Here is a 21,650-nt window from a genome sequence, read left to right as displayed (position 1 = left end):
CTCCTGCCTCTGCCCTTGTGGGAAACCAGCCCCTCACCCTCCATGACAGCGAGGAGGCGAAGGCAAAGTCCTGAGGTCAGTGATGGAGAAGTCGATTTACTTTTTTTTCTTTTGCTTAAGAACTTTTCTTTTTTTCCCTCATTGTATTATTGAGTTGGCATTGGTTTACACACTGTATGTGTTCAGAGGCACAGGGTCACCCCTCTTCAGATGTTTGTTACCACATCACACCCACCAAAGGGCCCCCATGGTCCTCCACCATAGCCTATTGGGCCCTCTTCCTACCTTGTTTCCTGCTCTTACCCCCACCTTATAGCTTCATTTCTGTACTCATATTTCTAGAGTTTGGTTTGGTTTTGTTTCATCTGTCTCTGCTTTGTTTCCTTATATTCCATATATGAATGAAATCATCCAGTATTTAACTTTCTCCTTCAAACTTATTTCACTTAGCATAATCCCATCCACATCTATCCATGTTGCTGCAAATTCAATATTTCATCCTTTTCACAGCTGAGTAGTATTCCATTGTGTATATAGCTTGTGTTCTTTATCCCCTCATCTGCCATTGGGCACTTAGGTTGTCTCCATCACTTGGTTATGGTAGACAGTGCTGCAGTGACCATAGGAGGCGTATATTCCTTGGAAATAATGTTTTACCTTCTTGGATAAATGGAATGCTTGACCATGGGACAGGTCTATTTTGAATATTTTGAGGAACTGTCATTTGTTTTCCATTGGGGCAGGACTGTACTCATGTGGTATCCATAGAAAAGGGAGGTTCCAGGTTTCCTGCCCCACCCAAGGAAAGGTGGAGCTGAGAAGGGATGAGAAGTTACAGAAGGGGAGGTATAAGTGGAGCAAATAGACATGTGAAGAAGAAACCATGTTTGCTTCTCAGGCTTGGACTTATGCCAGAGAGTTCAGGACATGGAAAGAGACACGTGAAAGAGACAAAGACGTGGGTGAGGGACCCATGGGGAGGCGGACAGTGGTAGCTGTTATCTTGATGTGGATTTTGATTTTCCTCTTTTCCTTCCAGACTTGCCTGGCCCCTCCTGCCTCTGTCCCATGGGTCTCTAGCAGTAGATGCCTTAGTCTGTGGCAGGCTTTCAAGCCTCAGTGGGCCTGCTTAGAGCCAAGCCTATTTGGCTGGGCATTTACCCACTTGGGGGTTGGGTAACTTTGGGTGCTTCTTTTGGCAACTATTTTAACTATATTCTGTTCTCTTTCGCTATTGCACACTAATTCTCTATTGCACACTAAGTGTATTAAAGTTCGTTTATATTGAAGGTCTTATTAGAGAATGTTTTGTCTTTATGCAGCTGATGACAGATCCCATGTAGAGTGTGCAGGTTTGAGGGTCAGGGGAACCCCTCATTCTGTCCACTAACAGGAGCAGATTCCATTTCCACCCACCATGTACCAGAGTTCCTTTTCCTCCACACCCTTCAATGGGCCATTCTCACAGGTGTAAGGTGGTAACTCATTGTGGTTTTAATTGGCATTTTCCTGATAGCACATGATGATAAACATTTATCCATGTACCTATTGGCCACATGTGTGTCTTCTTTAGAAAAGTACCTATTTAGCTCTTCTGCCTCTGTTTTGGTTGGGTTGTTTTCTTGTTTTGGAGTTCTTTGTAGATCTTGGATAGTAACTCCTTCTGGATATATGAGATGCAAATATTTTCTCTGACTCAATATTGTCTTTTCATTTTAATGATCGTTTCCTTCACTATGTAGAAGCTTTTTAGTGTGATGTGAATCCATTGGTTTCTTTTTGCTTTTGTTTCCTTGGAGCACAGAATATAATATGGGCGGTGAAAATACTCCGCATGATATTATAATGATGGAACAGGTTTGTCCAACATCCACAGAAGGGACAACACCAGGACTTTGGCAACTATGACATGCTGGTCCATCACTGGTAACACACGTGTTCATCTGGCCTTAACACGTGATTTGGACGTGATGTGTGGAGAGTTTTATAAGTTGAACAGTGTAGTGTAATTTACTTTTGAAAGCATATTTCATGCACATACAAGAACATTTAAATAACACTCAGGGATACACATAATTAAGTCATTCCCCTCCACCCCCCAACATCCCAGCCAGGACATCTGCTCAAAGCCAGTTAGCAATTTATCATTTCTCTAGAATTTACAAAATAACACTGAAAACAATGATCAGAAAGAAATAACCCAATTTTAAAAGGGACAACAACAGTGTTGTAAATGAGTGGTGCCTCATTTGAAAAATGAACAAAAGACTTTAACAGCCACATCACCAAGAAGAGATACAGATAACAAGGAAGAACATGAACAGATGCTCAGCATCACAGGTCAGTAGGGAAAGACAAAAAGAACAACAGTGACTCCATCACACCTGGTAGGGGCTGAAAAATGCAAACCCTGCACAGGTGCTGCCCAGGATGTGGACAACATGCGCCTCCTCACTGCGGCCGGAATGCAAAATGGCGCGGTCACTGTGGAAGATCTTCAACAGTTTCTTTGAAAACCCAAAAACTTGACATACAGCCCAGTGGTCACTGCCCCAGCTAGTTACACAACCACTTAGAAACTTAAATTTGCATAAAACCCTGCATGCATGTAAATGCTTATAGCAGAACACCTGTAAGTGTGAGCTGTCCATAATGACTTTCTTCCAAAGACAACAGTATCTAAAGAAATGGAAAAGATGGCTGACACCTGGAGTGGGGTGTGGGCATGCATAGTGGGTACAACTGGGCTGAGAGACTGGGCTTATAAGGGCGGTGTCACGGGGATGCCAGCAGAGCAAAAGAGAGACCAGAGGAGAACCAGCAGAGGCCACGAGAGAATGCCCAGAAAGAGTGAAGATTCACCAGGGGCTAGGAGTCCTAGCAGCCTCCTGGCACCCCAGCACTCCACCTGCCATGTACCTGGTAAACTCACTAAAAGCCTGAAAAAGCCACTGAGGGTTCCAGGACTGCTCCTTCACCCATCTGCCCAGATCATAGAGGTCCTGCTCTGTGCCCTTCCTGCCACTACAGGATGCTATAGGAAAATGCTACACAAGGAGGCGCAGACCAGAGGTGGGATGTGGGGATGGAGCCATTGCAGAGAATCGCTGCTCCTGACAAATCAGCCTAGTCACACCATAGAAGTAATTAACTTAAAGACATGACAATTGCACAAAAGAATGAGGCCCTCCCAACCACAACACTACCTCAGTGCCCTTTTTGCCTCGGGAAGATGAAGCTCTGCACCCAAGGCTGCCTCCTGGGATCGGACCTAACACACCGCCCTCTTCAGGTGCAACAATTTCTGCCAAGTGTGTCTGCACAAGCATCTTATTCTTTCCGTGTGTGTGTGTGCGTGTGCACACGCGCCACTGAAAGGACTCTGGTGAAGCTTTTCTTAGAGGTGACCCAAGGACCCCCATCTGTGACCCCAACACTTCTCCCAAACATCACTCCTCACCAATGTCAATGTTATAAAAACAAGGAAAGTCTGAGAAACTGTCATCCAGGCAAACTGGATGGGATTATGCAGCATAAAATGGATATTAGCAAAAACTCATGAAAGTATGGCATTTAGTAATTATGTCAACATTGCTGCATTAGTTGTAAAAAAAAAAAAAAAAAAAAAAAAAAAAAAAAACACTGGGGCCTCCCTTGGTGGCACAGGCAGTTGAGTGCTGCCCTGTGAAGCTGTCCGCAGCCTCTGCAGCGCAGGTTCAAGCCTGGCCGGCGGCGAGGGTCCCACATGGCGAAGCAGACCTCGCCTGCCTCGCCCACTGCCGCCCTCAGCAGTGTATTTCGTCAGTCTGCCTGTTCTGTTCCCCACTCTGTCTCCCGTGAATCCTCTCACCCTTCTGCGCATTTGGCCTGTACCCCGGTTCTTGTATAAATAAATAAAATCTTTAAAAAACAAAACTGTACTCATGTAAGAAGAGTAAACAAAGTGGAGATGGTGTGGGATAAACAAGACCGTACTACTTTTGCAACTTTTCTGTCAATCTAACAGTATTCTTTAAATGTTATTTTTTTAAAATACTCGCAATATTTAATAGGTTATAGAAGGGAAATTTTTTCTCTTTTCCAGTTTCCGCAGGTATCGCTGTCCAGGACAGGAGAGAGGGGTTCTGGGAGAAAAGCTGGAAACCTCACACCCAGGGCAGGCTCCGGAGTCTCCTCTCCTCTGAGCCCTGCTGCTCTGACTCCTCACAGAGCATCTCACCCCCAGGACGCGGCCCTCCAGGACCCCCAACTCTGCCCACCTCAGCCCCCGCCCCGTCCTGGCGGCTCCACCAGAATCCGGAGCAGCGCGGCAGCGCCCCGGTGTGGCCACAGGGCTGAGCACAGGAGCCCAGAGCCGCCCTTTCTCCTGCTCAGCCAGGCCCTCCCCAGGCTCCCTGGGCCCCCAGCGGCAGGACAGGGATCTGCACACAAGGGGGCGCCCATGTCCAGTGTCAGGTCAGAAGACCTCAAATTTTCTTAGTCCCATGGACAAAGAGGCAAAACCGGGTTTCCAGGTCAAAACAGCTGATTCCCAGATTATGGGCAGATTTCCCCAAATACAGATGTTCCTTCAGTCTTGAATGGAACCTTGGACTCCAGAGTCTCTGTACTTTGTTTCTGCTTCTGCTTCCAGGGGTGAAAGCACCTCCTGGGAATTAACATTCAATTCTACCCAGGAGCCCAAGTCCTCTCCCAGGAAAAGGACATGGTTCCAGGAAAAAGACAAGGCCCGAGGGCGACCATCCATCCACATCTTGCAGCAGAGGGGGTGCGGGAGTGATCAGAGCTGGGGAGAGACATAGGGGAGCTGGGTGGTGGTATGGGAAGGAAGGTGGAAGGGCCGCACCTAATAGGAACAATAACTGTGGAAAGATGACCCACGATGTAAGGAAAAATATATATATATTTAAATCATTCTTTATCCTTGATGGGCCTCCCTGGTGGTGCACGGGGTTAAGCACAGCATTGTGGAGATATCCACAGTCTCTGCAGCATGAGTTCGATTCCCCAGCCAGCCACGGAGCTACCCACATGGCGCAGCAGACCTTGACTGTCTCGCTCACTGCTCCCCTCAGCAGTGTGTTTCAGTCAATCTGCTGTTCTGTTCCCCACTCTGTCTCTGGTGAATCCTCTCACGCCCCACACCACTGGCCTATACTCCAGTTCTTGTGTGCATAAATAAACAAATCTTTAAAGAAAAATTCTCCATCCTTGAATGAAGGGAGGGCCAAGGAGAGCCCCCAGGGTGTGGCTAGGAAGATGGGGAGGCTCCTGGAAATGGAGCAGAGGATGAAAATGGGGCTAGGGGATGGGGTCCAAAAGGAGTTGTGGGGGAACCAGAGAGGACCGGGCAGGGGGAAGGGGTAGAAAGGGGGACACTGTGAGGGGAAGGTCTGTGTGGGTGACATGGGCTCTGGCTGGGGTTGGGAGAGTCTCTGTCTCTCCTGGTGAGACTGCAGAGGGGCTGGTGCTGTAACTGACCAGAGAATCACTTAAGTTTTGGGTCTTTCCTGTCCATGCAGGGCTGGTGTGACTCAAACACACACACTCAGGCTGATGAAGGAGAGAGATGAGGAGAGGACAGATGGTTAGGAGGACGCCCCCATTTCCTGAGCCACAACATCCTCCCCAACTCCCCAATGCTGAGGGATCAGGAAGCCAAAAGGAGGGCAGAGCAAGGCCTGTGTCCCCTGGAGGACCAGGGGGCTGATTCTGGAGTTCCAGGGCCCCACTCCCTGCAGGCGGTTGCCGGAGTCCAGCTCCAACCAGGGCAGGGTCCCCGCAGGATGAGATGGTGTTGGCGGAATGGAGGGATGAGGGGAGGGGGAGCTGAGGTAGATGAGGTAGTGAGGAGACACTGACTCTTGACATCTCCCACTGATAACCTCAGTGGAGCTTTATTTTTACATCAGAAATATTTGATCATTACATCATGCAATCATGATTGATTTTACTTTTACAGTGTTTCAGAAATTAATGATCATTAACAGTGCACAGTCCTTTTTTAATTTTCCCAGTCTATGATTAACTTGGTCACTTGGTTACTGCCGGGGACCAGCCTCCGGCAAAATGTCGTGTCAGGGGTTCCTGAAAGGATGAGACGGCCTCGGCGAAAACGAAAGGGCTGAGGGGAAGGGGATGAGGTAGAATGAGGAGACACTGACACTTGGTGAGGTGCTAGTATCTTCTGCCGAGAGGCTCAGCAGGTTTTTTATTTATACATTTTTTGCAAGCAGAGAGATGACATTATCATGTGCACAGAAACAATCAGTGCATCTCTTATTCCATGGGCTTTTGGCCACTACGTGCTCTCAGTAAGAAGGCAACCTTCAAGGTTAATAAAAAACTAAGCCTTACACTAGAACTCATTGTTTCAACCAAACAATAACCTAAGACAGTAGATAGCCGCCAGGACATCCCTATCAGCTAAAGCCTAAGTAAGAAAAGACTTTTCTTATTCTCATGGCCTTCACACCAGGGGCTGGCTGCTACTCAGCTATCAAAACTTTTTCTACCTAGAAACTCCTTAACTCAAATAGCTTCATTTAAACACTTTCCCAAGAAACTTCAAGAGAAGGCAAAAGAAGGACCCACTATAATTATTGTATTGTAATGCTTGTCAGGCATGTTCAACAAACCATCTCCCATTGTCAAGTGGGCCACACTGCCCAACAACTAATTTCTAAACAGACAATTTTCCGTGCTATTTACTTACAGTGTGCTGATACATATAATTTATTGCCTAATATACTTTCTGATAAATTTTTCTCTCTCTATGACCAAGAACAAAAAGCAAAGGGATGCCAGATCTTCAGCCCCACGGTGTGAGGCCTTTTCTCTTAGCTGCTTGTCAGTATCCTATCTGGCTGGGGCAACAATGCCCCCTGCAGCAGGTTACATTTACTTGGTTACACATTTCCCTAGGTGATGTATGTTAGTCAGAAAATAGAAACAGGTGCTGCACACAACGTGATTTATGCGGTCAAGCTAGGTAACTGAAACAAGGCTAAGCAGGCATTGTAAGATCGAGGGCGGCTTCCTATTTTCTATATAGAACCAAGGGGTCCCGGTACCATGGAAACAGTATGTGGGGTGTTTCTCTCGGACCATTTTGCCTCCCGGGGTGCCTCAGGGCCTTCGCTAGTGGGGACTTTAGCCGGGCTTGGTTCCAACAGCTCTATCAAGCGTGGCTTGTTAAAGAACTCAATGTTACTCATGGTAACTGAATTACAAATTGGAGAACATGGAGAATTATTGGGAATCGTTTCACTATCAATTGTGTCGGAAGGCTCATTTCTCAAACTACTGAGGTGTGCATTACCAAAACTGGCACTGGTGCCAACAGTTGTTGTGTTATTCTGAAGCTTATAGAAAATTTCCACGGTTTCAATAACTGCCACAAACAAATGAAAGGAATAGCAGGAGCCAGCTATCGAGTTTTCTTTTCAGAAATTTTCCTCACGCCCGGACCTTGTCAGACAGCATGGGTAGCATGGTCCACGCCATTCTCCTGGTGATTCTGTTCCCGGACGCCCCCCTTATAAGCCCTGACTCAGCCCAGTTAAATCCCACCTATGTATGCCCACACCCTACTCCAGGTGGCCTCCATCAGGCATGCATTCAGGACTGCAGGGATCCATCATCAATCTTAATGGCAAGAGGAAAGAAAAGCCTGACAATAATTTACCCTACACACACTGACTGTGGGGTAAAGAAAATGTCAGGCTTTTCTGCCCTTCCGCCATCAGGATGGATGATGGATCCTTGTCCTGGGTGCATGCCTGATGGCGGGCACCTGGAATAGGGTGTGAGCATAGGTAGATGGGATTCAGATGAGCTAAGACTGCTTTTAAGGGTGGCGTCACGGGGACGCCAGCAGAAGCTGAGAAAGAAGCCAATGAGAGAAGCAAAGACGCAGAAGCAGAGAACGCCAGAGAGCCCAAAGAGAGTGAGGATTTGCTGGGGGCGGGGAGGACTGCCAGCCTCCCGGCCCCCCAGCACCCCTGCCTGCCATATGCCTGGTGAACCCCAATAAAAGACCTGCAAAAAACCACTGAGGACTCTGACTCCTCCTTTATCCAGTCTGCATGGGATCAGAAAACCTGCACCATGTCCGGTCCTGTCCTCTACACTGACCATCACACACACTGACCTGCAGCCTGAGTGTAGCTTCCTCCTTTTCCTCCTGTGGGAGGGAGCACCATGTGAGACCAGGGAGAAGTCAGGCTATGAAGCCCTAACAGAATCCCCAAGTCTGGAACACAGGGAAGCTTCCAGAACTGTGACTGGACACTTACGACAGAACCAGGAAATATGAAGAGAGGAGATGAGAGGAGACTGGACCAACTGCCTCCTGGGTCTGCCCTCAGCAGGGACCTTCCCCTCCTCTGCCATTTACTGGAATCAGGGCCCAGCACCAGAATTATCAAGGGGAATAATGTGACTCATTTTCAAAAATGCTTTACAAAAGAGGGTTAGCAATCAGCTCCAGACTGGGCAACACACGTGTGTGGATGGTTGTAGGGTAAGTGTAGGGTAAGGAAAAAGTATCAGGCTTTTCTGCCCTCCCGCCATTAGGATAGATGAGGGAAGCCTGTGGTCCTGAATGCATGCCTGATGGCGGGCACCTGAAGTGGGTACACCTGGACTGAAAGACTGAGTTTGTAAGGGTGGACTCACAGGGATGCCAGCAGAAGTTGAGAGAGAAGCAAGAGAAGTAGAAGCCGAGAGAAGGCCGGAGAGCCCAGAGTGAAGACCTGCTGGGGGCTGGGAGGCCTGACAGCCTTCCAGCCTCCCAGCACCCCTGCCTGCTGTGTACCTGGTAATCCCAATAAAAACCTGCAAAACCACTGAGGACTCTGACTCCTCCTTTACCCGGTCTGCTGGATCAGAAAACCTGCTCCATGCCCTGTTCCTGACCCTAGAGTAAAAATCCATATCAAGTTTTTCGCCTTCCCGCCATTAGATTAAATGCATGCCAGATGGTGGGCACCTGGAGTAGGGTGTGGGCATGCATAGGTGGGATACACCTGGGTTGAGAGTGCAGCCCACAAGGGTGGCATCACGGGAAAGCCAGGGGAACAGCAGAACCACTAGAAGGAGGACAAGCAAGAGAGCAGCACCAGCAGAGAAGCAGAGGCCACTAGAAAACACAGGACAGTCCAGAAAGAGTGAAGACTTGCTGGGGGCTGGGAGGCCTGCCAGTGCCTATCAGCCTCCTGACCCCAACACAGCACCCCTGCCTTCCCTGTACCTGGTGAACTCAATAAAAGCCTGAAAAAGCCACCGAGGGCTCCAGGACTCCTCCTTCACCCGTCAGCTCGGGTCATAGAGAACCTGCGCTGTGCTCATCCTGCTCTTACAATGGTGCTTCCCATTACCAGGTAGGGCTAGTTCTACCTGTGGCCTCAAAGCCCCCAGTGGACATGATCCCCACACTCCCTTCCCTATCTGAGCGCTTCTTCCTCCACATCACAGCTGCACCAGTGCAGCTCCAGTGAGCGCAGCTCCAAGGAGAACCAGGCCAGCAATGATGTCCACGGCGGAGTCGGGGGGCTGAAGAGAGGGATCTGGAAGGGAAGGGGAGACCCTGAGCCCCAGGCCTCATCCTGACCCTCTGAAGGTCTCCAGAAGGATTCTTGATGCCCCTGAGAAGCTTTGTGCCCACATCCCCCTCCTTACCCCAAGTCAGGAATCGGGGCTCCAGCAGCCCCTCATGCTGCACATGGCACGTGTATCTCTGTTCCTCTCCAGGAGGCACCACCACAGCCGCCCACTTCTGGAAGTTTCCATCACCCCCAGGCCTGGTCTCCACCAGCTCCATGTCCTGGGTCAGGTCTTTCCCATCTCGCTGCCAGGTCAGGGTGATGTCCGCAGGGTAGAAGCCCAGGGCCCAGCACCTCAGGGTGACCTTCTGGTCAGAGGTGGGGAGGCGGGTCACCTGTGTCTTTGGGGCCTCTGAGGAGAAGGGTGAAAACTTACACACTCTGGGTTTTTCTTTCATGGACCCTGAAAAACCCTCCTGTGACCATCCTCAGAATGGACAGGGCAGTGGGTTTGGAAAGAGGAGGCACAAAATCTAGAAACCAGCCTCGTCTGGGGAGTCTGGGATAATCTCTGCTCCTTAGAAAGTTCTAGAATTAGTTGACAACTCTGGATAGGAGGACGCAGTTCTCTAAGGAGGAGAGCACAGGCTTTTGCTCCTGACATGGGGACTCACAAAAGCAGAGTCAGATCAGAAAAATGTCCTCAGACCAATCACAAGACCCTGAGAGAAAAACTGATGGTTCCAGAGAGGGCTGCTGGGTCAAAAGGATCAGTGAGGGGTGATTTCAGGGCTGGTCTCCCCTCAGGCTCAGAGGAAAACTTCTGAGGAAAAGTGGGGTCCTCTGGGGAGTCAGGAAACCCAGGGGGCTCCTCCTCCCCTGACCAGAGAGGGGGCGCTGCTGTGACCCTGACTCCACCCTCCCCTTGGGTGCCGCCTGAGGGGGGTTTGGAGACCTTGCAGCCCCTCTTACCTACGCGCTGCAGCGTCTCCTTCCCGTGCTCCAGGTATCTGCGCAGCGACTCCACGCACCTGCCCTCCAGGTAGTTCCTGAAGTGCTCGGCCACTCCGGCCGCCTCCAACTTGCGCCATGAGATCTGAGCGGCCGTGTCCGCCGCTGTCCAGGAGCACAGGTCCTCGTTCAGGGCCAGGTAATCGGCGCCGTCGTAGGCGAACTAATGGTACCCGCGGAGGAGGCGCCCGTCGGGCCCCACGTCGCAGCCAGACATCCCCTGGAGGGTGTGAGAGCCTGTCCCCGCCCCGTCACCCCGCGTCACCCCGCGGTCACCCCGCCCGCCCCCGCCGGGAATAAACCGAAACTGACGCGGGAACCCCGCGGGGAACGTCCCGGGGCTCGTCCCGGGTCGAGGGTCCGGCGGGCCCCCCTGCCTCGGGGGACGCTCGGGCCCGGGGTCTGGGGTCCCCGCCCGCCCGCGGGGGTGGGGTCGTGAGCGCCCCGGGCCCGCCCCGCTCACCGGCCGCGCTCTGGTTGTAGTAGCCGCGCAGGTTGTTCAGGCTGACTCGGAACGTCTGCGCATTGCCCTTCGCGCTCCGCGTCTCCTCCTCCCAGTACCCCGGCCCCTCCTGCGCCATCCAGGGCGCCCGCGGCTCCGTCTTCCCACTCGCGGAGTGGCTGTCGAAGCGGTCGATCTGCGTGTCGTCCACGTAGCCCACGGAGATGAAGCGGGGCTCCCCGAGGCCGGGCCGGGACATCGCGGTGTCGAAATACCTCAGGGAGTGGGGGCCTGGGGGCGGGAGGGAGACCCGGGCTGACCCTCCTCCCGCGGGTCCCGGGGAGACGGGGCGGAGGGGAGGGGGGCGAGGGGGCTCCTGAGATTGAAATGGGGCAGCGGAGGAGAAGGCTGGAGACTCAGAGGGGCGGCAGGAGCCTGAGAGGGACAGAAAGGGGTCTGGGCAGGTTGGGGTCAAGGGGAACAACAGGGTCAGAGGCGGGGGAGACTTGCTTTTTCTGGGACCTGAGCCCCCCGCCGGGGTTCCTCTCTCTATGAGACCTTTTCGCTCCTGAGCCCGCACTCACCTGCCCTGATCTCTGTCAGGGCCCCTGAAAGCAGCAGCAGGAGGGTTGGGGGCCTCATGACGGGTGCTCTTGGGTCAGGGGAGACTGAGTCCAGACTGGTGGCAGCTGTGATGCTGGCTGGAGTCTTTGGAGACCTCCAGGCAATGGGGAGTGAGAACTGGGTGTGAGTCACCAGTATTCAAAGGAGATCTTGACACCTGTTGTGGGAGATGTGAAATGGTGGGGAGATGAAGAATCCCCAACAGTAACCTTCCCTGCCCCCTGCACAGCCCAGAGGGCTGTGACCCTGAGAACCACACCAGATACCTGGGACTTTGCCGCCCCCCTCCTCTCCTGCTCCAAGGCCTTTGTCACACTGTTGCCTCCCTGAGTCCAGGCCAGGCACTGGGTCAGCGATTTTTCAAGCTTTTTTGTTTCAAGGTCTCTGCAGTTTTAAAATTAGCCAGGACCGGGCCTCCCAGGTGGCGCAGCGGTTGAGTGCTGGGTTGCGAAGCTGCCCGTGGCTGCGGCGCTGGTTCGATCCCCGGCTGCTCCCCGGCCACTGGAGGAGGGTCCCACATGGCGCGCAGACCTCTCCTGCCGCCCGCTGCTCCCCTCAGCAGTGTACTTCGCTCCTTCTGCCTGCTCTGCTCCCCGCTCTGGCTCTGGTGAATTCTCTCACCCTCCCGCGCTTCTGACTGTACCCAGTGCATGTATAAACAAAACAAACAAACAAACAACTAAATAAAAAAAAAAAAAGCCTCTATTAAAAAAAAAAAAGATTAAAATTAGCCAGGACCCCGGTATAGTTTAGGAGGTTCTAGCTCTCAGTATTTACTACCTGAGGAATAAAATCAATTTAAAGATATTTTCATTTAATTTAAAATAATATTAATAACCCATTGTGTGTTCAAAGTGTCTTAAAGAAATGTAGATATTTAATGAAAATAATCAGGGTCATGAGTGGATCTTTTACAGCTTATATTTTTTGCAATTTTTCTTCTGTGTCTCACTAGAGGCATGTTGGACTGTCATAGTTTCTCCTGCATTTACTCTTTGTTTTGGTGGGTCAATGAAAAACTATACAGCCTCTCTGAAATATGTGAAAATAGCATTTTAAGTATTCTTCACATAATTGTGACTATTTAACTTTGTTCCACTTCTGCCATAAATTGAAACTATACAAGTGGTGGTTTTTCAAATGTTATTTGCAAAGTGAGTGGTAGAACAGTATCACTGAATGTTTTCTGTTATATTAATTCCATAGGCCTCTATTGATTATTAATCTTGTACTAATACATGACTTTAAAAAGTGATGCATTGTCTTACCAGGTTATATGATCTTTATGTTAATTATTTGAGAACCAAATTTTGAAAATCATATATGTTTCATGTTCCAAAAATCCCCAAAGAAAAGTAAGTGGCTACTGGAAGTTGTCAAGTTTACAGTGACGGGACACAATTTTGCACTATCTGGTTTTCACGTGGCGCTTGCACTTTATCAAGGTAGTTAATTACTATCAGTTGTCAACTGTCAGTTGATTTTCTTAAAGGGACAGCTCACATTCACTTTCTAGAGAGTGGGTATAGATTAACAAAATCTAAATAATGACAGTGTTTTGTCATTCATCCCTTCAAGTAAAGATGGTAGTACCCCCCCCAAAAAAGGTCTAACTCTCCTTATACAAATTAGTTTCCTTGGCACATAGTACTTTGGATTGTGACAGAAGTGACTGATATGTGCTCTATGTCATCAGAAACTGGGTTTACTTTGTGTCCAGATTCTTTCTCTCAGGCCTGAGGAGATGCTCCCTGCTTTCCTGAGCCTCCCTGGCTAGGACCCCACAGCCCTTCATATTGGACAGGGTGGTCTCTGTCCATGTCCTACTCCCTCCCTCCTGCTCCCTCCTGGGCAGCCCTTCTCCTCCAGGCTCAGGTGCTGGACCTGCCTGGGGAAGGTTGACAATGAGAGGTCGTCACCAAACTTGAGGCCTCATTTCAATGCTTTTCTGTTTCTCATTGTTAACAACAGCTGACAGTGTTTTTTACTCCCTCCTTGTCTGAAAATGCTTTGTTTGTAACATTTTTATTTTATTTTATTTTTATTTAAAGATTTATTTGTGCATATAAGAACTGGGGTGTGCGAGAGGGTGAGAGGATTCACCAGAGACAGAGTGGGGAACAGAATAGGCAGACTGAAATACACTGTTGAGGGGAGCAGCGGGCAAGCCAGGAGAGGTCTGCTGCGCCATGTGGGTGTCTCCCTGGCCAACCAGAAATCAATCCTGCGCTGCAGAGGCTCAGGACAGCTTCACATCACTGTGCTCAACAGGCTGCGCCACCAGGGAGGCCCAACATTTTTATTTTTATAGGGAATACAGTTTATATTCTAAGAAGTGTACCATATATATATGTGTGTATACACACACACACACACACACACATCATAAGCAAAATAAATCAGGTCTTCCTAAATTTTGAAAGGGACGTCGGGTGGTGGTCATCAGGCTCAGCGCAAAGCTGAAGGGCTGGGCTCCATGTCTGCTCTGCACAGGGCCCTCACAGCCCTTCCTCCCCTCCTCAAGATGCTGTTCTCTGTGGGACCCATGTAGGGTCTCCCCCTTCTTTACTGGGTGTGAGCATTCATTTCTATATTGTCAGTTCTAATGCCTTTTTTTTTTTTAAAGATTTATTTATTGATTTATACAAGAACCGGGGTACAGGCCAGATGTGCAGGAGGGTGAGAGGATTCACCAGAGACAGAACGGGGAACAGAACAGGCGGACTACAAAATACACTGCTGAGGGGAGCAGCGGGCAAGACAGGAGATGTCTGCAGTCCATGTGGGACCCTCGCCGGCCGGCTGGGATCGAACCGGTGCTGCAGAGGCTGCAGACAGCTTCACAGCATGGCACTCAACCGCCTGGGCCACCAGGGGAGGCCCAGTTCTAATGCTTTTAAGAAGGTGGTTTTGTATCTCATACGTATCTCACATTTTTAGCTCTTTTCAGTGGGAAGGTGTCCCTCCATCCAGCCCACCTTGGTCAGGTGGAAATTCTAAGGCAAAATCATTCAGTGACAAGATGACAGGTCCTAGAGTAGAAGGTCAGAGCCTGAGAACATGTGACTGAGGGGGAAGTGCCAAGTGTTTGATAAGTGTCAGGTATTGTGTAATTTATTTTTGATAATAAATGATTTTGATAATAACTAATATTTGCTATTCACGCTCCAAAGAGGATTCATAAATACTCAAGAACATACACAAATACATAAGTCACCTCATCCTCAGTCTACCAAGGCGCCTCTACTCTGAACCCACTGTAGTCAGCAACTTCTCATTTTCTCCCCACAAAAGTCTTTGTATGCATTGATGTGATAGGTCTGTAAAAGAGCTTGGGCCACAAACCAGGAGAAAATATTTGCAAAATATGACTAATACATGTTTTAGAATATGCATGGGACCCTTAAAATTCAACAAGGAACAAATAACTTTCTAAAACTGAGCAAAACTCTGAACAGTTTCCAAGGACTACATTGATGGCAAGTAGGCATATGAACAGAAACTCAACATCATATGCTGACATATGTAAATGCAAGTACAAATTAAAGCAACATGGACACGCTATGCACACCTATTATATGGCCTAAATCCAAATCCTAGTACAGCAGCCCTCCTTTATCCACATGGGATGTATTCCAAGACCCCCAGTAGATACCAGAACCACAAAATAGTATGGAGCCCTCTATATACGAAGATTTCCCTGCACATACACACTTATGATACATTTACTTTATAAATTAGGCACCATGTGATTAATAACTTTAAAACAGGACAATCACAACAATGTACTGTAATAAAAGCTGTGTGTGACTGTGATCTCTCTCTAAATATCTTATGAAAAAATTTTAACCTACTTTAATTTCGGGAAACTAAAGCCTTGGAAAGTGAAACCTCAGAATGGGGGGACACTGCACCAGGTGCTGACCAGGATGGGGAGCAACAGGGACCCCCATTCACTGCTGGAGGAAATGCAAAATCATGCAGTCACTATGGAAGAGATTTGGCAATTTCAAATACTTATTAAATGCAACACAGATTTACCCTAAAACCTGCTGATCACTCTCCTGGGTAGATACCCAACTCACTTGAAAACTTTTGTTCACATAAAACCTGCGCAGAAATGTTTATAGCAGAGCACCCCTTAAGTGTGAGTTCCACATGGTGATGCCTTCCAACAACTGTCCTGTGGAAAGAGACACAGGAAAGAAAGAACTTCCCAGGGAGGAAGTGGCGACCCGACCTCAGCCAGGTGGGTGTAGGGGCAAGATGGGCACCAAACGGGTTTTCTGATCCAGCAGATGGGTAAAGGAGAGTCTTGGAGTCCTCAGTGGGTTTCTCAGGCTTTTACTGAGCTGTTACATATAGAGCAGCACCCAGGTACATGGCATATAGGGGTGCCCAGGGGCCAGGAGGCCGGCAGTCCCCCAGGTCCCAGGCAAGCCTTCACCTCTTTCTCTCCTTCTCTCTCCTGCTGCTTCTCTTGCCTCTGCTTCTCTGATGACTATCTCAATACCCTCCCATGGACCACAGAAGTAAATAAGATAGTTTGCAACAATGTAACAATGTAACAACTGCAGGTGCCCCATCAGAAATGGCATTCCTAATGGTGGGAGGGCAGAAAAGCCTGGTGCTCTTTTACCCTCAGGTCACCTGCGAAAACCCTTATCATGTCAGCATTGCTGAGTCTTGTCAAAGCAATAGATCTACTCTTAAAAATCCTTGTCACTCTGAGTAATTGTTTTGTAAAGATCTGTAAGTTTGTTCTATGACTATTCATTCTGAAATAGTAAAGTTTTTGTCTTAAGAGGGCTGTTAAGATACCTAACAAAATTGTTTTTCATTGTGAGAAACAAACATGTCAATTTGGGTATATTGATAGCTCATAGGAAGTATTCTCATAGGATTGTTACACCTTTTCAACACAAATGTAAATTAATGTGGTTGTTCTAAAATACATAAGAGGGCCTCCCCTGGTGGCATAGGCAGTTGAGCACAGCACTGTGAAGCTGTCTGGCTGGCGCGCCAGACCTCTCCTGACTTGCCTGCTACTCCCCTCAGCAGTGTATTTCATCAGTCTGGCCGTCCTCTTCTCCACTCTGTCCCTGGTGAGTCCTCTCACCCTCCCATGCATCTGGCCTGTACCCCAGTTCTTGTATGCATAAACACGTAAATCTTAAAGAAAATAAATAAATAAAAATAAAATATATAAGACTTCCTAAAACCTAATAAGCCAGTCAATTATAAAAAGGGCTAAAAAGAAGTTACTCAAAGGCCAAAAAATCCCACATCAGGGCCTCCCTGGTGGTGCAGCGGTTAAGCGCTGGGTTGCGAAGCTGCCCACAGCCTCTGCAGCGCCGGTTCGATCCCCGGCTGCTCCCCGGCCACCAGAGGAGGGTCCCACATGGCGCACAGACCTCTCCTGCCGCCCGCTGCTCTCCTCAGCAGTGTACTTCGGTCCTTCTGCCTGCTCTGCTCTCCGCTCTGGCTCTGGTGAATTCTCTCACCCTCCCGCACTTCTGACTGTACCCAGTGCTTGTATAAATAAATAAATAAATAAATAAATCTTTAAAAAAAAAAAAAACCCGCATCATTTCAGACTAAATTTGCTGAGGCTATGAAAAGGTATACTAATCTAGCCCAGAAGAGGACAAGCATTTTAGTGGTCTCCTTCATTTTGCCTTGCTCTGACATCTGTGCAGCCTTGCTCTGACATCGGTGCAGGCTCCAGAGACTAAAGCAAGGGCGACTAGTGAAACCCATTCACAAGTTCACAAACCTCGAGCCTAATACAAGAGCGGCGGGCAGGGCCAAGCGCGTCAGGCACAGTGTGCAGAGCAGGTGCTTCCCGCGGCTCTGCAGACTCCTGGAGATGGGGAAGGAGGTGCTGCAGCGCACAGGTAAGAGGGGCCACGAGGCCTCGGACCTCCCCTCTCCTGGCGCCCCACAGGGAACATGGAATAATGGGCAGAACAGCACCTGATTTTTGGGCAGAGAGGGAGAGTCCCCCTGGGTGTCATGTTCTGTGCTAGAGAGACTCGCCCAGCAGACAACACTTTTCTGGACAGTTAAGGAATCCAGTCTCTCCTGAGGGAGGGGAGGCCATCCTGAAATAACTCTTCCCTGATCCTTTTGACACAGCAGCCATCCTGGGAACCCTAAGATTCTCTTTCAAGGTCTTGTTTTTGGTCTGAGAACATTTCTGGAATGTTCTCCTACCTTTCTGTGTCATTCACCCTCCACCCAGGTCAGGAGCAAAAGTCTGTGTTCTCCTTAGAGACCTGCATCCTCCTACCCTGGGCTCTCACCTGATTATCCCAGCTTCCCCAGCCTAGGCTGGTTTCTGGGTTTTGTGCTTCCTCCCTCCAAACCAATAGTCATGTTCATTCGGAGGATGGTCAGTGAGGCTGCTTCAGTGACCAGGAAGGAAAAACCCAAAGTGTGATTTTTTGACCCTTCTCCTCAGATCCCCCCAAAACACAGGTGTCCCTCCACCTCACCTTTGACCATGAGGTCATCTTGTGCTGGGCCCTGGGTTTTTACCCTTCAGACATCAGCCTAACCTGGCAGCAAGATGAGGAGGAACTGACCCAGGTCCCGAAGCTGGTGGACACCAGTCCTAGGGGAGACGGAACCTTCCAGAAGTGAGTGGCTGTGGTGGTGCCTTCTGGAGAAGAGTAGAGATACACGTGCCACGTGCAGCATGAAGGCTTGCTGGAACCCCAAGTCCTGAAATGGGGTAAGGATAGGGACGTGGGCTCTGAGCTTCTATTTTTTTTTTAAGATTTATTTATTTATACAAGAATTGGGGTATAAGTCAGAGGCGCGGGAGGGTGAGAGAATTCACCAGAGACAGAGGGGGAACAGAACAGGCAGACAACCAAAAACACTGCTGAAGGGAGCAGCAGGCGAGATAGGAGAGAGGTCTGCCACGCCATGTGGGTTTCTCCCTGGCCAGCCAGGAATCGAACCCATGCTGCAGAGGCTGTGGACTGCTCCACAGTGCTGTGCTTAACCCACTGTGCCTCCAGGGAGGCCCTGAGCTTCTGCTTGGAGGAATCAGGAGCCCTTTTGGAGACCTTCAGAGGGACAGGATGTTCCTGGGGCTCAGGGTCTCACCTTCCCTTCCCTTCCAGAACCCCCTCCTCAATCCTCCATCCCCACCGCGGGCATCATTGCTGGCCTGGTTCTCCTTGGAGCTGTGCTCACTGGAGCTGTGGTGGCTGCAGCTGTGATGTGGAGGAAGAAGCACTCAGGTGGGGAAGGGAGTGGGGGATCTTGTCCACTGGGGGCTTTCGGTCCCAGGGAGAACTTGCCCTGCCTGGTTAGTAGGAAGTACCATCCATACATGTGTTCCCCAGTCTGGAACAGATTGCTAACACTCAGGTTTTTGTAAATCACTTTTGGTTGAAATGAATCACCAATTGTTCACCTTATAATTGTGGTGATGGGGATTTTTTTCCCAGTAAATGCCATTGTGGAGGAACCATGCTGAGGAAAGACTCCATTGCCTTTCATATCCATTCTTCATATATCCCAGTCATGACCTGGGTCTTCAGTCACAGTTCTAGAAACTTCCCTGTGGTCCAGACTTGGGAATTCTTTTAGGAGTCCATGGGCTAACTCCTCCCTGGTCTCACATGTTTCTTCCCACAGGAGGATAAGGAGGAAGCTACACAGAGGGTGCAGGTAAGTGTGGATCAGGGTTGGATCCCTGAGCCCCGGGGGACAGTGTAGAGGAAACTCTAGGGAGAGTCACCCTCATCGTTTCCTATAAGGGTCTCATCTCTGTTCTCTGACCATGTTCTTTTGTGCTTCCTCAGCAGAAACAGTCCCCAGGACTCTGGGATGTCTCTCCTCTCCTGGGACACACCAGAGGGGATCTGTGAGTGGGACATTCTGAGGATGCAGTGGACTATTGAGAATGTTATCACTTAAGGTGATTCACCTGAATTTCTTCAATATTATTTTCCTTCACTGAGTAAGAGAGCTCTGCCTCGTATAGAACTGAACGTTGTAGAATTTCTCTCACCCCCATTTTGTAACTTCAGGATATCCTGGTTTATTTAATTTTATTTGTTTTCTAGCTGTCAGTGATTGATACAATTTTTTTAATGAAATCTATTCATTGTTAAATTTTGTATAATATTTGATTTCTCTCTCAGGTGTAGTCCTTGTAGTTCTGTCACCACCATAGCACCCATGATCCATCACTACAGTCCCTTGTGCTCTTCATCCCCTGTTTGGAACCATCACTCTCCCTTTCCCCTGCCGTTTGCCTCAGATCTATGATCAGGTTGCAAGTTTTGTCTTTATTCTGACCCTGTTTGGTTTCATATATACCACATATAAGGGCAAACATCTGATATTTATTTTTGTCCTTTTGACTTATAAAGCTTAGTATCCCTTCCTACCTCATCCATATTTCCCAAATGGCATAAGTTTATGTTTTTGATCACTGAGTACATTCCACTGTATATATGTACCACACCTTCTTAATCCGTTCATGATCCCCTGATTTAAAACACAGTGACAAACCACTTCATGTCTGTGAGAATGCCCTAGATCAGAAAGACATGATATTAAAAAATGCTGGCAAGAACATGGAGAATAGGTAACAGTCCTAACATTGTTTTTGAGAATGTAGACTGACTTGTTGTTTTTTTTTAAAGTTTTTTTTTTTTAATATACAAGAACTGGGGTATAGGTCAGAGGCATGGGAGGGTGAGAGGATTCACCAGAGACAGAGCAGGGAGCAAAACAGGCAGACAAAATGAAAGCACTACTGAGGGGAGCAGCGGGCAAGACAGAAGAGGTCTGCTGCACCATGTGGAATCTCCCTGGCCGGCTGGGAATTAAGCCCACTCTGCAGAGGCTTTGGACAGCTTCACAGCACTGTGCTCAACCCACTGCACTACTGGGGAGGCCCCTGGCTTGGTTTTGATTGAAATGGTATCAAAATTTCTGCAAATAGCGAAAGCTCTCCTAACTAAAAAGGAAAATGGAGGCATCACACTGCCAGATTTCAAACTATACTACAGATCCATAATAATTAAAACAGTATGGTACTGGAACAAAAGCAGACACACAGACCAATGGTATTAAATAGAAGACTCATAAATAAGCCCACATACATATGGACAACTAATCTTTGACAAAGGAACAAAGTATATGCAATGGAACAAGGACAGTTTGTTCAATAAATGAGGCTGGGAAAATGGAACTGCTATATGCAAAAAATGAAGCTAGGCTAATACCTCACACCATGCACAAAAACCAACTCAAAATGGATAAAATAACTCAACATAAGACCTGAAACCATAAAATAGATAGATGAAAATTTAGGCAAAACACTACATGACATATATCTCAGTAACATCTTTAAAGACACATCCCCCTAAGCAAAGAAAGTGAAGGAAAAGATAAACAGCTGGGATTACATCAAGCTAAAACTTTTGTACTGCAAAGGAGACATTAACCAAAACAAAGAGACACCCTTCTGATCAGGAGAAAATTTTTGCACGCAATGAAACTGATAAGAGACTGATCACAACGATATACAAAGAGCTCACATGACTCAACAAAAGTATACAATCCAGGCAAAAAAATGGGCAAAAGAGCAAAAAAGACCACTCCAAAGAGGAAATACAAATGGCCAACAAGCATATGAAAAAATGTTCAACATCACTTAAATCAGGGAAATGTATATCAAAACCACAATGAGATGCCAACTTACACCAGAGAGAATGGCACATATTAAAAAGCACAGGAAACAGCAAATGTTGCCAAGGTTTTGGAGAAAAAGTAACTCTGCTTCTCTGCTTGTGGGTATGCAAACTTGTGCAACCATTATGGAAAACTGTGGAGATGCCTCAAACTACTAAAAATGGATCTACCTTATGATCCAGCAGTTCCATTCCTAGGAATGTACTCAAAAGATACAAAAGCATTAATTCAAAAGGATACCTGCCCCCCTATGTTTATTGCAGCACTATTTATGATAGCTAAGATGTGGAAACAAACCAAATGCT

At 48.4% G+C, this 21,650-nt stretch overlaps 2 pseudogenes across 2 annotated transcripts in view; both read right to left on the bottom strand.

The window, feature by feature from the left end:
- The window catches only part of LOC311186107 (class I histocompatibility antigen, Gogo-C*0202 alpha chain-like), a 59,555-nt pseudogene extending 47,915 nt beyond the window's left edge, over nt 1-11,640 (bottom strand). The window contains exons 1-3 of the transcript in view: nt 11,583-11,640; nt 11,020-11,289; nt 10,518-10,793 (exon numbers count right to left, since the gene is read on the bottom strand). The product of the transcript in view is annotated as a class I histocompatibility antigen, Gogo-C*0202 alpha chain-like (transcript). The remainder of the gene's footprint in view (nt 1-10,517; nt 10,794-11,019; nt 11,290-11,582) is intronic.
- Nucleotides 1-21,650, bottom strand: part of LOC311188332 (class I histocompatibility antigen, Gogo-OKO alpha chain-like) — a 700,214-nt pseudogene that overhangs the window by 234,323 nt on the left and 444,241 nt on the right. The window lies entirely within an intron of this gene.

This window comes from Talpa europaea (genome assembly GCF_964194135.1).
Source record: "Talpa europaea genome assembly, chromosome: 2".
In the NCBI taxonomy this organism is placed as follows: domain Eukaryota; kingdom Metazoa; phylum Chordata; class Mammalia; order Eulipotyphla; family Talpidae; genus Talpa; species Talpa europaea.
This window is presented reverse-complemented; position numbering and strand designations above follow the sequence as displayed.